This window comes from Phalangium opilio, unplaced genomic scaffold (genome assembly GCF_054372755.1).
Source record: "Phalangium opilio isolate 3A_F unplaced genomic scaffold, DU_Popi_V2 ptg000046l_1, whole genome shotgun sequence".
Lineage (NCBI taxonomy): Eukaryota > Metazoa > Arthropoda > Arachnida > Opiliones > Phalangiidae > Phalangium > Phalangium opilio.
This window is the reverse complement of record NW_028324169.1, coordinates 3,299,342-3,317,565: the sequence shown is the minus strand read 5'-3', so window position 1 is coordinate 3,317,565 and position 18,224 is coordinate 3,299,342. Positions and strand designations below refer to the sequence as shown.

The 18,224-nt window shown below is 36.6% G+C and overlaps 1 long non-coding RNA gene across 1 annotated transcript; it reads right to left on the bottom strand.

Annotated features, from left to right (window-relative positions):
• Positions 1 to 3,019: 3,019 nt before the first annotated feature.
• On the bottom strand, positions 3,020 to 3,554 carry LOC149676361 (uncharacterized). The gene is made up of 4 exons (XR_016366744.1): positions 3,470 to 3,554; positions 3,323 to 3,406; positions 3,176 to 3,259; positions 3,020 to 3,112 (listed from the first exon to the last, which is right to left on the bottom strand). It is a non-coding gene; the product is annotated as an uncharacterized LOC149676361 (long non-coding RNA).
• Positions 3,555 to 18,224: the final 14,670 nt, after the last annotated feature.

Sequence of the window (18,224 nt, the reverse complement as noted above, 5' to 3'; positions counted from 1 at the left end):
CATTATCATACCCCTTACATCATGCCATAACGGACGAGGATTACCTAAGACGGCAATACCATTAGTCTTACCAGGCGTCATGAGTTTACTGCTTGCAAATGTATTGCAAGACATGGACAGTCGTCTGCCTCAACCACAATGGTAGAAACGTCGAACATTTTCGTTGATGTGTTTACCAAACAGTTAAGTTTTAATTTGAGGCCCACGTTCTAAGACCAATCGTAGGACTGTGCTTTAAAATATTTTGTTGTGCTCAGGCATATTCTCCAGTATTCTTTTTGTAACTTGTCACTAGCATATAATAATCATGAATTCCAGACATTTCTTTACACGCTGTATAATTTAGTATGAAAATCAGCCGTTGGCAGTATTGGGGGTTGTACATAAAGGATGGTGTTGGTCTGATCTCGACCACACTGTATATGTATAGAGTGTACGAAACAAATAAACATTTTTATTCTATATTTTAAATATTGTAATTTTTAAACTTTATCTTAAATAAAGTACAAATAATATGCTTATCGAAATCTATGTTTTTTATATAAGTTAAATGTAATTAACGATACATAAGTTCTTCTTTCAACCCAAAATGTATGACGGTAGAGCTAACAAAATTATTCAAAATTTAATTACATTAAGACTGAAGTGACAGATATTATAAAAAAACGTCTTGGTTTGGACCAAGGCCGAAAAAACAAACGATATGTGTGAGGTTTATCAATTGGCTGAAGTTTCAGATATTGCTATTTTTTTTAGTTATTTTTATCCATTTAATCCTTAAAAATATTAAATTCAATCAACTGATTTTACTGTTAATCGATCTTTTCCCTCTAAATTAATTGAAAAAATTACATATCTACGCTTTTTCAAGAACAATTACATTTTCCGAAAACATTTTATCATGAAATTAATTATTTTGAAGGGATTTCGTGTAAGCACCTTGACGGACATAGGTTTAATTGTTGCTGGCTTGTAGAGAGCTATTTTTCAGTTTCAAACGTTACCATTTCCATACCATTTTTGTTCATATTTTTGTTTACCAATTCCACCCATATTTTTCATCAACCTCCCCATCCGTTACCGATCCGTAGTTTCCAAATACCAACCATTCCCATTCCCTATTAAGAAACGTTATTGCATTTCCAACCATTACCGAAATGAACAATGGCAAAAAACCATTACCCTACCATAGTGTTCGAAAGAATATAACCCTTGAGCGTCTTGGTTTGGCCCAGAATTACCACCGAAATACAGGTTCTTCATCGGGAATTTTAGTAAAAATAAGGGGGCTGAACAACTGTACTAAAATCTGACTGGACTGAGGGACTCCTGCTCGCCCGTCGCCAAGTACCATGAATCACTTCCCAAAATATTTATTCCGAGAATTTAGCGCGAAAACTTACAATGGACTGATTGACAGCACAATAGCCGTGAATCTTGTGTGCTAAAATAATAGGAGGATGAGCTGGAAGACGGTACTGTTAGCTTAGCCAGCTAGGCTACAACAAACTAAGTGAGATGAGTAGTAGAGGCACCTATATTATATTGCCATATATCGTCTAATACAGTCAAAGGCAGAGAGCTCAGTGGCAAAAACCTTTTTAAGTCTTTTTAGAATAGAGTAGTGTCGGTAGAGAGGCGAGTAGACTGTGTATCCCTCCCTCTAGGCGCGCTTTTGTAAGAGGGGATACTGTACGCGCCTGGTAGGGGGGATGACACTGAGCTAAGAGATAGAAGGGTATGACGTTTGCATACGTAGAACTGACATTACTCTATTTTAGGATCTTCCATAGAAAATAGGTTGCATCCACTTACCAACCATTTCCAAACTAAAATGTATATCAATTTACCCACTTCCATTCCATATTGGTTGTTTTCCATCCATTCCCGATCCGAATATGTGATATTACTAGAAAAACCATCCATTCCCACGGTTTTCCATGGTTACCGCGGTAAAGGGAAATTTACCGTTTCCATGCAGCTCTCTACTGGCTTGACAAATTTTCAAATTTGCACCCAAAAAAGTTTAAATCTGTAAGTTGCTAAGAAGACTGATGTTCAAAAAAAACATGATAATTTAAATTTATTTTGTTCAGACTAGTTAATAAACTAAATAACTAATGTCGTCTATTTAAGACAAAGCAACATCGTTTATCCTGTGTGGTTTTATTTAGTAGGTAGCTATCTGTAACACTGGACAAATATGATATCGGTATATAACCAAAGGTAAGGGTAAAGATTGCATAAAAAGAAATACGTTTCAGTTCCAATGGCTTGTTATATTCATCTCCATTCATTACCAGTTAAACGAAGAAGGTCACACTTAACTTAACCCCCCCCCCTTCCTCCATTTCCCCAATATATAAAATTTTACAATCACCAGTGGTTCCAGTGTCTTGGGTTATCTGAGCCGACGCAATACACCCAGCAAATATTAACATATAGGTCGAAACCTTTTCACGTGACATTAGTGAACGGTACATGACTCTCCGGACTTGCCCGCCAACCATAATAACCTAAAACTATAAAACGTTCGTGTACAAGAATGATTATTGTTGTGGCTTGACACTCGCTAGCGCCTGAAGGACCGATCACTCAGTCCAATCGGTGTACATTTGTAAGAGAGTAGACCATTTTGGAAATTACATACAGAGAATTAAAACACAGGTGTGATGCCGCCATTAAGGTCCTCTCTATCGCCTAGAAGCACCGCTATAGGCAGTGAAAGTTGACTAGCCTCCTGCCTGTAGTCAACTTTGTTACCGTCTGGAGGTGACCCTTGGTGCGAGGGAGAATACCCAATGGTGGCCTCGCCACTGTGTGTTTTCCGAAATGGTATTTACGCGTGCTAAAATGATTATGCGTAATACGTTACCGGTGTACAAGTAACGCCAGCAATGTAGAAAGGGGTGGTGACGTTTCAAATTCTAAAGTACGAAGAGGGAAATTGCAGTGCAACCTTTACTTCATAGGTAATAATAATATAATTAGTAATAATTTTTAATTAATTTTAGAGACTAATTGGTACCATTTCCATGGAGGAAAACTCGTTTCTGGAGTTGTTTTTAAAAGTAGTGGCAAATTCAATTTTTGTCTTTTTTCAAATGAAATCCTATGAAAACGGAAAATAATAATTAGTAATAATATTTAATTAATTTTAGAGACTAATTGGTACCATTTCCATGGAGGAAAACTCGTTTCTGGAGTTGTTTTTAAAAGTAGTGGCAAATTCAATTTTTGTCTTTTTTCAAATGAAATCCTATGAAAACGGTAAATAATAATTAGTAATAATATTTAATTAATTTTAGAGACTAATTGGTACCATTTCCATGGAGGAAAACTCGTTTCTGGAGTTGTTTTTAAAAGTAGTGGCAAATTCAATTTTTGTCTTTTTTCAAATGAAATCCTATGAAAACGGTAAATAATAATTAGTAATAATATTTAATTAATTTTAGAGACTAATTGGTACAATTTCCATGGAGGAAAACTCGTTTCTGGAGTTGTTTTTAAAAGTAGTGGCAAATTCAGTTTTTGTCTTTTTTCCCATAAACTCCTATGAAAACGGTAAATAATAATTAGTAATAATACTTAATTAATTTTAGAGACTAATTGTTACCGTTTTCATGGAGGAAAACTCATTTTTTGAAAAGTTTGTAAAAATTGAAAGTAGTGGCAAATTCAATTTTCGTTTCTTTTTCAGCATTAAATCCTTTGAAAACGTAAATTATACTAAGTTATAATATTTAATTAAATTTAGAGACTAATTAGTACCTTTTCCATGGAGGAAAACTCCTTTGTCAAAGAATTTACGCGTAAAAGTCTTAGAAACTGAAAAATAATGCGAAGATTTTTTAGCAATTTGTATAATTGTTAACTTTACACTGTTATTCTACATTATTTCGATTAAAAGCCAAGCAATTACGATGTACTTCTTTAATTTCTCTGGGGAATTACATCCTCGGCTTCTTCATAAGCTGTAGTTCTAAGCAGACGACGGTGGGTAAGTGGTCACATAGCCTTTGACCTTTGTGATTTCCACTTATTATTTGTTATTTTTTAAAATTCTATTAGCAAGTTTGTAAAAAAATGAAAAAAATTATGGGCAAATTAGTATAAGATTTTACAAAATTTTCGAGGGGTAAGTTACAACGAGTATTGGCAAGTTTGTAAAAAAAGTTTGTAAAAAATCTATTGGCAAATTAGGACCTCCCCATCTATCCTTCAAGCTTTTACACCCTTCTTCTTCCATGCTTTTACAATCACCCATTGCATAGACTCACTCAATAGTCTGCCTAAGCATGGATTTATAATAGAAGATTACGCTTTCTGGATATTTCAATCAACTTAAAACGCGCACAACATTTATTCCTCGTCTGAAATAGTACCAGCTGGCACGCGCGTTTGTGACGTAGAATTTGAGGGAAATTAGGAGGGGGTTGAAGTTTTTCACGTGATCGAGTTTTAATTTTGAATAGCGCGCGTGAAATTATTTTTAGAAAAGCGCGCACGCACGCGCGCCGAAAGAAAAAGGTTTGCCTCAATTTCTACGTCATCAGCCCCCCCCAGTCCCCACTCGCGCGAGTTTTTATGACGTAAATGTGTTTAAAATCCAAATGCCTTACTGAAGGCTACAGTGACATATCCATGAAGCGTAAGCTTTTATTAAAAATCCATGGCCTAAGTAAGGTATTTTAAGCCTTGGTCGAAACTTACATCTAAAATATAAATTAAAAAGGTATCTTAAGTATAGAATTTACACTGAGACACAAAATTGAACACAAATTAGACTCGCTAGTGAAGGTTTTAGTAAATATAGTGTTATATTAATTGAAAAATATCAAGTAAAAGTTTCAAGGCGTGAAATGGCAAATTAGTGTCGTCTACAGTAGAGTAATGAAAAATTAGCGTCGTCTGCTGTAAAATTATCTTTTGAGGTACTTCCATTTTTAATTAAATTAACAAACTTAGACTTAATTGATTTTGATGAAACTTGAAAAAGGCACACCTTGTGTAGTTACTTGTTAATTTGAAAGTATTCCGAAATGTAACTTCGCTTTAGTTTTTAAATGATTCGATGTGCTGGAGCACCAAAAACCCCATGTTATTCCCATGGGAAAATCAGCTAAAATCTGTGAATTTTCATTTAAAATTACGCGAGGGTGTGGGATCTTATCTAGAAGGGCCTACCGGCCCTCTAGAATACTGACCATTTAAAGAAAAGTTTTATCAAGAGTTATTTTTGGTTTCTCTTGCCTATAGTAGTCGCCCTTTCACTTTCCCGTGAGTCACGCTTACGGTATGCAAACTTGAAGTCGCCACAACCTCGCTGGAGAGAAAAATCGCTCCTTATATGGAGTTGCTAGCAGCTACCGTACCGCACGTGACCCCTTGGACCCAATGGGTAAGAGTCCCAAAAATAACAAATCTTTCACATCGAAGAGCTAAAAAACTTTTCAGTACAAAAAATTCACATTGTACAAGAATTGACAAGTAAAGAAATAAAAACTACGTCATGACAAAGTTAGCGCGGAAAAGAATTGACCAATAAAGAAGAAGTAAAATTACGTAGTTAAAAATAATGAAAGGGGAGTGACGTACATTTGATTTGGATAAAGGTTTGGTGGAAGATCCAAATGTCGATTTGGATAAAGGTTTGGCGAGAGATCCAAATATCGATTTGGATTTGGGTTATGGAATACGGTTTTAAGCGTCCCGTCCTAATGGAACCGATCCAAATGTTTTGATTTAATTATTCGTCCAAAGGATTTAGATTTTTGGAGAATAGGGTCCCAGATCTGTAGTCAGAAACAAAATAAAGTATCTTCAAGTCTTTGGTGGTCTTTTATAGTCTAATCATGTTGACATTAGAATTGAATTAAACGCTTGAGCTAAAGCGCAGATAGTTAGAAAGTCGATCCGCCATATTTCTGAAATTAGTATACATCTGCACTTATCAATTTGAACTTTTACTTGCTCACCCAAGAAATTAACGCTTGTGATTTGGATATAAGTTATATCTTTTGTTACTATGCTTTGAAATTTTTGTGTTTTGAAAATATGACTGCCAGCTTTAATAATTACAGTAAATCCATACTTTTAGGAAGTTAAAACATTTGTTCATATCATCGGGCGAGGTTTGTGCTTAGGAAATGCCATTGGCATATTTTCAATTTACTGTCAGTCCATACTTTTAAGTTCAAACATTCCTTCATTTCCTCGGGATGGATGTGAAAGAACTATAAAATCCATACAGTAACTTTCATGATTTCATAAGCATGGTTGCTTCTCATATCAGTTCATTATACTGTAAATGAGACAAAGTTTTTGAGTTTAATTCACTTATCCTTTTAGATAGGGTTTTATGATAAGAGAGATTTTATGAAGAGTTTAAGTCCCTTATCATTTCAGATTGAGTATTATGATAAGAATGAATTTAGGTTTTTTTTTAAATTGCATTATAATATTTTATGGGTATTATAAGGATTAAGTTAGACTTACCACGAATTAGAAAAACTTTCAGTCATTTCAATCCTTTTTAATAAGATCATATAAACTTTGCTTAGCATTTAAAATATTTCTTGTAAGCAGACCACGACACCAAAAGACAATATTTTTTAATCCTAATTGCCTCACCCACGTCATGGCTTTTCCCCTACAAATTGGTATCGTTCCTTTCAACCGAATTCCCAATGGACCGAAATCCCATTCGACCGAATATCCCGCAATGATTTTAGATTTCCAGCCCAATGGCTATATTCCCGATGGACCGAAATCCCAATCGTCCGAATATGCCCCTAAAAATACATGAATATAACTTGAAACACTGTAGCCGTCAGCGATTCGGTGGTGTAGTGGATACGAAGTTGGACTGCGAAGCGATAGGTTGTTGGTTCAAATCTCCGAAAGGTATGTTAATAATATTAAAAGTAAATGTTTCGTGATACTAATTAAAACGCTCACTTTCATTCCTTTCAAGGCAAGAGAGATATAGAATTAATAAACAAATTGTGCTTAAAATGAAGTGCAGTCTTAATGGTAGTTCCATCAATGTCTTTAAATTTTAAATTAAAATTTTAATATTTTGGTTTCGGGTGGGTTAGGTTAGGTTAGGTGAGGTTAGGATAGCTTAGGTTAGCTTAGGTTAGGTTAGCTTAGCTTAGCTTAGGTTAGGTTAGGTTAGCTTAGGTTAGCTTAGGTTAGGTTAGGTTAGCTTAGGTTAGCTTAGGTTAGGTTAGGTTAGGTTAGGTTAGGTTAGGTTAGGTTAGGTTAGCTTAGGTTAGGTTAGGTTAGGTTAGGTTAGGTTTGGTTCTAATAAAACGTTGACACCTTTCCCAAAATATGCTCCTTTTAATTATCTACCACCTTTTCCAAAATATTCTCCCATTAAATAGCTACCACCTTTTCCAAAACATTCTCTTATTAATTAGCTGCCACCTTTTCCAAAAGATTTTCCTATTAAATAGCTCCCACCTTTTTCAAAATATTCTCCTATTAATTAGCTACCACCTTTTCCAAAACATTCTCCTATTAATTAGCTGCAACCTTTTCCAAAACATTCTCCTACTAATTAGCTGCCACATTTTCCAAAATATTCTCCTTTTAATTAGCTACCACCTTTTCTAAAATATTCTCCTATTAATTAGCTGCCACCTTTTCCAAAATATTCTCCTATTAATTAGCTGCCACCTTTTCCAAAATATTCTCCAATTAATTATCTGACATCTTTTCCAAAATATTTCTATTATTGCTAATAAATTGTTTTAATACTCATATAAATAATCTTTTTACCTCCAAACAAGGTTGGGTTGGGTTAGGTTAGGTTAGGTTAGGATACGTTTGGTTAGGTTAGGTTAGGCTAGGGTAGGTGAGGTGAGGAGTGCAGTAATACATTTTCAACTCACATTTATTTTAACAATAATAAGTTTTGAAATTAAAAATATATTTAATGCAAAACCACACAGTATGTCTTCTTCCAGTTCAATAGAATTTCGGTCCAATGGGACTATAATAAAATCGCACCTTTGGCTACGTTCGATCGAATGGGACCCCAAAAAAAAACCCCTTCTGTCGAATGGGAATTCGGTTCAATGGGACCAAAGCTACAAATTTCCCCGCCAATCACAAACAACATGGCGTTCCTGCCGACCTTGTTCTTCTTGACGTATTCCCCCATCCACGTCATGTTATTTCCCTTCAAATTTCTCCGCCAAACACAAAGTCAACATGGTGCCAAAAGGTCAATGCTTTTCTTGGGTTTTTCCACACCAAAAATCTGACGCCAAAAGAGACGGCGCCATCCTTGTGACAGGCGTCACTGGCGCGAAGGACTCTTTGCTATCGTACTCTCTTAAGTGGGTAGATAACTCGGAGTGGTTTATTTATTTATACATACACATATTACATACAAACTATTTATTCGAACATATTTTCACGATTTTAGTTAAAAGCGTTAAATCTAATTTAGTGTACTGTGCTTGTGGGAAACCCAGCTTTCAAAACACAAGAACAATGGTTTATTTAAGGATATTGACGAAATTATAACTCTTCTCAAATGGTTGGAGCCAGAGAATACTCAGTCGGACATTACCGTAGTCGATGATAAAGCTGTATTATGTATATACGTTTCTGGAAATAGATTAGCTTTCGCGTTGCTATTATTGGAGGTGTCGAGTAAAATTCATTGCAAATGAAAAGTCGATAATTTTCATTAACAGAAAAGCTACTGTAACCCTCAGTAGAATAAACTTAATTCAAGGGAATAATTTCCCGAGGGCCATAAAATAAATTAGGACAACTTCCAGTTTTAATCCAAATTCAATAATAATTTTATTTCAGTTAACCGATGTAGCGATAAACTGGGGTTCGAAAATAACAGTAATTTTGGAAAATGGTAATTTACGGCGTAAATTCAAAAATTAAATTATGTTGATCGTTTATAAGCTAAATAATGAAAAATATCACTTGAACACAGCTATTATTTTTATAGCATAGTATCGTACATTATTTAAACACCGAGTTTTGATGTTTGCAGCTCCAAATACGTTTGAACAGAAACATCCACTTGCTTCTTCTTACCAATTTTGCGAATTATTGCTATTTCACGTTTTTAGAACAAAATTCTAGAGCAGGGCCGATAGCAGTTTAAACCGATACCGATATATCGGTTTAGACAAATTTCGGTACCGATATTGGTATCGGTATGGGCCCATCGCTTGAAATTTCTAACAATTACAGCTTTCCAGCTGACGCAAACGAGCTCGACAACAAGAATAGACGAGAAAATCAAATTTCATTTCCATAATAAATTTTTCTCACGCTTGCCGTTCGACCTTCTATGACTTACTCATGTCTTATGGGAAAAATTAGTGTGCATGCGCGGGTAGAGCAAAATGTGCAGCTTTAAGACCATTTTCCAAGTGAACGAAATGAAAATTCGGTGGTAAATTACCATCGTGGTAATTTACCGGCGTAAATTACCACGGTAATTACCAGGGTAATAACCGTTTTCGTAATTTACCCGAGAAAATCGTAAATTACAGTTACCCTGTTAAATTACCGTGTAAATTACCATGGTAATTACCGATTTAGAACCCTAGGATAAACCCGTAACCGAACTAGTATACAAAGTATCCGTCTGTGGAGAAATCATAAACAGAACTGATTGAAAAAACTAAAATTATCCTAGATAACATCTGTGGAAGAGGGAGTGGCTTGTAACATGGAGGCTAGATATGCCCTGCCAGAACCAAGGAGTGGAAGCTCCAAGAGTTCTGGCAGCCATGTTACATCCCCCCTTCTTTAGGAACTTTTATATATACAAAATTATAGAAAAATTTCAAACATGTTGTTTCAAGTTAAGGGTTACCCCGAGGAACCCAGAAAACTCTTTTGCAGGTGTTTCAAGTATTATCACAAAATTTTTAAAGTTTTATTTTTCTTTGGCTCTTCCGTTTGATGACGGCGTTTTAGTTCTACTTCGGCCACCGAACATTATACGATTTAGTAATTCTTTTAGGGGCTTGGGTGATAAACTCCCACGGGAAAACTGAGATTGGTTCTCAAGCAAACGAGAAATGTTCCCTGGTTAGGTTCGGGATCTTATTATTTTGGAGGTAAACTTGGACCTCGTAAGGTGACCTTAATCGTTTATTGTCTGGAGGTCGGTAATAGATATCGACTTCATTTCCTCCCGGCCTAACCGTTGCCCGCTTACACACTTCTCTACGCCATCCCAATCGAAAAGGCTCTATATAGGCACAGGGTAAGGTAGCCCTGTTTAATCGTGGGGTCCTCATCGACTCAGATAATGTGGCCGATGAACTCTCGGACTGACGTAGCGATTGGGATTGCGACTGAGAAATCTGTTCAGGTGTCAAAATCTCCTTCGAAAAGCCGGAAGAAGGAGATTGGTGTGGCTCCGGTTCCGCGACTGGGTTTTCAGGAGTTTGCTCAGGCGTTGGAATCTCTTCTGTAAAACTAGAAGTTGAGTTGGGTAGCTCAGGTTCTTCGACTGATTTTTCATGCTCATGTATATAAATTTCATGATCAGACGGGGAAGCCTCCCCTGTCGCAGAAGGCGGACTATCATTAGTGGGATGAATGAACTGGAAGGCTCTCATATCGTGGTTAGTACGGAGTAGGAGAGGAGGGTCTTCAAATAGTGCCATGCCCGGTTCACTGTCAGATTCAGTTGGGCGATGAGAATCATCTGGTATTGCAGGGATCTTTTGATCTGAGTCCTGATCGTCCTGAGAAGGTGACGTTGAAATAGAAGAGGATGATGATGAGGAAGTCTCCGTGGGTTGGGATGCATGACCATCTTCCGTAGGAGAGCTTGGCTCAGGATCATCGGCGACTTCCGACTGTGAAGCGGGTGCATCGTCGAAGACAGCTACATTTGTCTAATAGAGTTTCAAATGTTCAAGGTTAACTTTCCCTACGTTTTGTCCTGAGATAGCATTCTCCAACTCATAGACAACGGGGGAATGTTTAGAAACTATTTTGAAGGGACCTGCCCATTTAGGACAAAGTTTTCTCATAACTTGGCCTGTCGTACTTGACAAAGGATGGGTTTCCATCCATACTAAAGTTCCTACCTCAAATTCTAGAGGGTCATGGCGGAGGTCATAGTATTTCTAATGATGTGCCTTAGCTAGTTTAGATAATTCGTTACTGAATTCTATTTGTTCCCTAAGAACTTTTAAAGCTTTAGTACGACCGGGGTCATCAGGGTCCTGAATGGGTTCTTCAATTTCTAAATTCCAAGGGAGACGTGGCTCCCGCCCTAAATTTAAAAAGAAAGGGGATCTGCCCGTGGTTTTGTGGGGTGCAGAATTGATAGCAAATTGAAGGTCAAGGGATTCATCCCATGAATCATGGTGATTCCCTACATAAAATGATATAAGTTCGCCTATTACACGATTAACTCGTTCGGTGGGATTTCCCTTAGGTGTGTAGGGGGTAGTAAACTTGGGATTTATTCTTAAAGATCTGCAAGTTGCAGCCAAAGTTTCGAAGTAAATTGTACCCCTCCATCACTAAGAATAGCTTTAGGAGCTCCCCACCTGGTTATAATAGACTTAAAGGCTTGAACACAAATTTTAGCTGTAATAGTCTTAAGTGGAATCATCTCCACGAACTTTGTCATATGATCGACGAAGACTGTTAAATACTTGTAATGGTGTCTACTTTGAGGGAAAGGTCCCATTATGTCGCCCCTAATTTGGTCCCAAGGACTTGTCAATTCGGAGGGTTGCATTAGCCCTGGCTTCTTTCTATTCCTAGCCTTAAACTGTTGGCATAATGTACAACCTCTAACGTAATCCTGGACATCTTTTACTATAGTAGGCCACCAATATCTAAATATTACTTTGCTCAGGGTTTTATCTTTGCCCCTATGAGCAGATAAAGGGTGATCATGCAATAATCGCATGGCTTCTAACCTTAACCAAGGTGGTAAATATATTTTCTCAGGTTGATTTCGATAAGGTCTTCGATAAAGAAGAAGACCTGGGGGACGTATCTGACCTTCAATAGAGTCGCTAGAGGAGGTTGAAGAACTATTACTGGTAGAATTTGAACTTGTATTACTACTAGTTGGATCCTGTAGACTAGTAGATGAGAAAGGGGATGAGCTAAAATTAATGCTTAAGAGGTTTATCGGTGCTCTCGATATAGCGTCAGCTACCACATTCTCTACTCCTTTCTTGTGTTTAATGTTAAATTCAAACCTTTGAAGGTACATGGCCCATTTAACTAGACGAGAATTTGGTTCCCTAATATTGAACAGCCATTGCAAAGCTTGATGGTCAGTGAGAACTGTAAACTTACGACCTTCTAAAAAGGGTCTAAATTTTTTAACTGCCCAACAAATAGCTAAACATTCTTTCTCGCTAGTCGAGTATCTAGTTTCAGCATCCTTAAGTCCAGTACTAGCATAAGCTAAAGGGACTTCAATATCATCCTGAATTTGGGATAGATGGGCACCAAACCCTGCGTCACTAGCATATGTATTCAGGAAGCACGGGGAATCCCTTCTAAAGGAAGCTAAAGGCGGCGCCTTACATATTTCTTCCTTAATTTTATCGAATGCCATCTGCTGTTCAGTACCCCAATTAAATTTCGGACCTTTTCTTTTAAGTTTATTAATTGGAGCTACTATTTGAGAATAGTGATTAATAAACCGGTTATGCCAACCTGCCATCCCTAAAAATCTTTGCACTTCCTTAATATATTTAGGAGGAGGGAATTTCTTAATGGCTTGAATTTTAGAAAGGTCAATATGCACTCCTTGTTCATTAACTATGAGACCGAAAATAACTGCTTCTTTTTGAGCAAACCGACATTTATTTAACTGAAGGGTGAGACCCGCTTCCTTTAATCTATTTAGGACGTATTCCAAACACGTTAAGTGCTGATCCCAATCCTCACTAAGAGAAATTAGATCGTCTAAATAATCGATTAACTGAAAGTAATCGGCGTCTCTAAAATCTCGTCGATTAAACGTTGGAAAGAGCTAGGGGCGTTACAAATCCCAAATGGGAGTACGTTAAACTAGTATTTTCCCATATGAGTCACGAAAGCAGTTTTTGGTCTACTCTTAGGGTGCATTTCCACTTGCCAATACCCGGATTTTAAGTCAAGGGTAGTGATAAATTTAGGTCTTCCCACTCTAGCTAGCATATCCTCTATATTAGGTAAGGGATACGGGTCTTTTATAGTAACACTCTTTAGTTTTCTACAATCTATACAAAACCGATAGGGTTTTCCCCGTTTTGTTTCATCAACTAAAACAACGGGCGAAGCCCAAGGAGATACTGAGGGTCTAATGATCCCGTCATCTAACATTTCCCTAACATGTTGTTCGATTATTTTTTTCTTCTGATCATTTACACGATAAGGTTGAGATTTTATGGGCGGACTATTTCCCGTATGAATCTCATGGAAGACTAGTCCTGTTCTTCCTACTTTATCCGAAAACAATTCAGGGAATTTTAACAAAAGGGATTCTAGTTGTAGACGTTGGTCATTAGAAATAGGAGCTGCGGAAACCATTTCCCTGATGTTATCTAATATCTCCTGGTTTACTGGATCCTTTTCTAATGGAATTGAAAAAGGGATCTTCAAATTACCCACTAAACAATGTGAAGATTCAAAATCTAATTTGACCCTATATTCCTCAAGGAAATCTTGTCCCAATATAAAGTCACTAGTAAGGGAAGGAACAATATAGAATTGAAATTTAAAATATTTTTCATTCCCATTATCTTTAAGAGAGAAGTCAAGTTCTTTCAACCTTTAGTAAACGTATAACGGCCGTCTCCCCAACCCAAACTACACAATCTAAATGTTCATCTTCGGGTAGCTCTGATGAATTTCTAAATTTGCAAATCTTTTGCCATTGATCTAAGGCTTCTAAGCTAATAAAAGAAGCATCTGTCCCGCTATCTAGTTTTGCGTGTACTGTCGCGTGTTCAAATATAACGGGAATAGTAACCCTTTTATGGATGGAACCTTTCTTTACGGATTCAATCCTCAAAGGGAACGCAACACGCTTTTTGATAGGGTTATTTATTTGGTACCGGGAGAGGGACCCTGAGGGATCTCTCCCGCTTTGGCTTCCCCCGACTTGCTGGGTTTTTTTATCAGGGCAGTCGGTAGCGTAATGTCCAGTCTTCTGACATATGTAACAAGTAGGCGGGTTGAATTGTCTAGCTGGGGATTTGGTTCTATACCTAGACCTTGAATTTGGTCGAGAGTTATTTCCTTGTACATTTGGGATCATTGACCTATTTTGGTTTCCCATATTTTGATTAGGATATTCCCAAGGTAGGGCATTCTGATTATAATACATAGGTTGAGGGATCCAATTCACGGCATTAGGCTGCGGAGCAAAGGCCCCATTATTTCGGGAATCCCTAGCCCTATTCGACTGCTTAGGAGGAGATTTTTTCTTCTCAGTAGGCTTATCTTCCTTGTGCAGGTTTCTTTCTACTGTTTTTAAAGCTGTTCTTAACTGCTCAAGAGTTGTAAATGGCATAAAAGTAGAGGAGCTTCCAACTCTTTTTTAAGGCTACTTTTTATAATGTTAACTAATTCTTTTTCCGTTAACGGGAGATTCATTCCCAGATTTAATTTTGTTACTTCCCCTATAAATTCTTCAACAGATTCTTTATCTTTCTGTCTCCTCTGGGAAATTTCTAATCTAAGTTTTGAATCTGATTCAGAGTCCCTAAATTGAGCTTTAAAATGTTTCTTAAAACTTTTCCAAGTTAGCTTAGGATGGCTCGGGTTAGTTTGGCGTACCGAATCATATCTCAGGGTTAGATTTCTAAACCAGTAAAGGGCATGCCCTCTAAGCAAGAGAGGCAAAGCAGATAGACTCTCTTTATCTGTAAGTTTATGGAACTTTGAGAATTCCTCATAAGAAATGAGAAACTCTGCGGCACTTTCATTTGGTGAACCCGAAAAAGCTAACTTTTCAGGAGGGATAACAGGGGTTCTAACAGCTGAAGGAGCTGGAGAAATAGCTTTTACTAAATTTGCATTAGCTTGTACTAGTTGAGGTAGGTTATTTGCTATTACCTTGAAACTATTCACCATGGCCAGAAATAGGGGGAGTAAATGATTTCCTACATCCACAGCTGATGTATTTGGACCAAATTGGAAAGTACTAGGAGGAATTTGAGGGATATTCCCTGTAGTTCCCGTTGCAGAAGGTTGTTGAGGATCATTCCCGGTAGGCCTAGGAGGGAAAGTATTCTCCTCCCTATTAGGATTACGCTGTGATTTAGTCTTAGACTGTAAAGTACTGAAAAAGCGAACTTTTGGCCTAACACTAGGTACTTCTGTATCGGAACCAGATGGATTATTCCCATCAGAGGAAGGGATAGTTAAAGGGGTAGAAGAACCCGCAGGAGGAGGAATGCCTCTCATTGGAAAGAGTTGATAGGGAGTTTCTCCCGAGGCTAAAGGGATTAAGTAGGAAACAATAGTCTTCTCTTCCTTTTTCTTTCTTGTTAAGTCCTCTATGTAAAGCAAATTGTTGAAAGAAGCTGCAAGATCCTCCTCCCGATCTGCCGGTGGTAAGGAATCAAACTCCTCCTCTTCCGAGTCTTCTTCATTATTGTAAGACGGTTCATCGCCGTCGTCTTCTTCCTTCTGGGTCGATCTCCAATTTTGGTTATCTATAGGGTTTTGAGTTTATTAATTAATACAACAATACTAATTTTGATTAATTTCAGTCAATTTGGATTAAGTGAGTAATAATTAATAGGGTAAACCAGCGTAATAAATCACCGAGAGAGCCGAGGCTTAATATCCCGAGTGGGGGAACGTTGAAATCTCGCCGGTAACAATAACAATGTTTTAGGGATAAAACCGAGGCTTAAGGCCTACATGTTTTCGACCCCTTGTTCGGGCACCATTTATGTAACCCTCAGTAGAATAAACTTAATTCAAGGGAATAATTTCCCGAGGGCTATAAAATAAATTAGGACAACTTACAGTTTTAATCCAAATTCACTAATAATTTTATTTTTGTTAACCGATGTAGGGATAAACCCGTAACCGAACTAGTATACAAAAGTCGATCCGTCTTCGGAGAAATCATAAACAGAACTGATTGACAAAACTAAAATTATCCTAGATAACATCTGTGGGAGAGGGAGTGGCTTGTAACATGGAGGCTAGATATGTCCTGCCAGAACCAAGGAGTGGAAGCTCCAAGAGTTCTGGCAGCCATGTCACAACACAAAATTTTTTTTCTTAACACAAAATTTTTTTTCTCTTAATACAAAAATATTTTTTTCTTATAGTTCATTTTTCTTATAGTTTTTACCAAAAACGTGGCCTTATTTTTTCAATTGCATTTTTTGTTCTCAAATTTTGCAATTGAATGACTAGTTTTAGAAGTTCTTGTTCTTCTTCAGCCTTTTTTTCGAAGCTTGCGAGCGCCTACGTTAAGAAAATAGAATTATAAGTGGGTTGGGCTTAGAGATGTGAGTTGGTAATTTACCGTCCGTAAATTAGCGGTAATTTACCGTCCGTAAATTAGCGGTAATTTACCGTCCGTAAATTAGCGGTAATTTACCAAAAACCGCGTAAATTACCGATTTATATTTTACCGTAATTTTAAAACGGTAATTTACCGTTAAATTACGTTAATTAACGAGGTATTAAGCCTGTGAAAGTATAAAATAACATAAATTACGGTAATTTTTGTTATTCCGAAATTTTATTCGGTAATTTACCCGGTAAACTACCATTTTTAAAAACTACGGTAATTTCACATCTCTAGTTGGGCTTCTTTCATAATACGATATTCGGTAGGATTGCACCTTACATGACCCACCCAACTAACAATGGTTTCTAGTTAATTGGACCATGAGGAGTCCGAAAAAAATAGTTAAAAAATTATTTGGCCGCCGCAAGTTGGTCCAAAAATGTTTTGAAAATTTTAAAATCCATGCACTTACCGCTATTGAGATCGCTATCCGCTTAACGCATTCTGCACTCAATCTTGCAAAATAAGCCTGGGGGACTCTAAAAAATTGCCGAACTTGCGCCGGAGTTTTATAGCTATGGATTTTTTTAAGCTTACGGAAACCTTTTATTTCTGATAAAAGGAGGGAAATATAAATGCGAGAAAAGTTGAAATGTTTTGGTAAAATCGTTGAATTTTTTGGGAATTCAATAATTGATAACGATAAATTTTGAAAAAAGCCGTCAAATTATTCGGGATATTTTTTAATTCACTCAACATTATTTTTGGGAAAATGTGTCAAATCTTTGGTGAATATGATTTTTTGTAAAAAAAATTGAAATAAAAGGCGTAGAGAAAAGGTGTCAAATTATAGGGAAATTAGCAAATGTCAACGTTAATATTTCAGAAAAGGAGTCTAGTTTTTTGCAACTATATTTTGAGAAAGGCGACAAATTATTGAGAAAGAACCAAATGTCAACATCAATATTTTGCAAAAGGCGGCAAATTATTGGGCAGTTAGCAAATGTCAACATCAATATATATGAAAGGCGTCAATTTATTTCAACTTTATTTTGGAAAAGGCGTCAATTTATTTCAACTATATTTTGAAAAAGGCGTCAATTTATTTCAACTATATTTTGGAAAAGGCGTCAATTTATTTCAACTATATTTTGGAAAAGGCGTCTAGTTATTTCAACTATATTTTGGAAAAGGCGTCAATTTATTTCAACAATATTTTGGAAAAGGCGTCTAGTTAATTCAACTATATTTTGGAAAAGGCGTCAATTAATTTCAACAATATTTTGGAAAAGGCGTCTAGTTATTTCAGCAATATTTTGGAAAAGGCGACAAACTATTGGTCAATTATCAAACGTCAACATCAATATTTTGGAAGTCATTGCAACTATATTTTGGAAAGAGTGCCTATTTTTCGGCAATTTGATAAATGTAAACACCTTTTCCAAAATATCGTCCTTCACATTTACCAAACTCAGCAATAATTTGACGCCTTTTCCAAAATTTTGTCCTTCACATTTATCAAATCCCGGGATAATTTGACGGCTTTTCCAAAATATCATTCTTCACATTTATCAAATTCCCGAATAATTTGGCACATTTTCCAAAATATCGTCCTTCACCTTTATCAAATTCCCAAATAATTTGACACCTTTTCCAAAATATCGTCATTCACATTTATCAAATTCTCAAATAATTTGACACCTTTTCCAAAATATCGTCA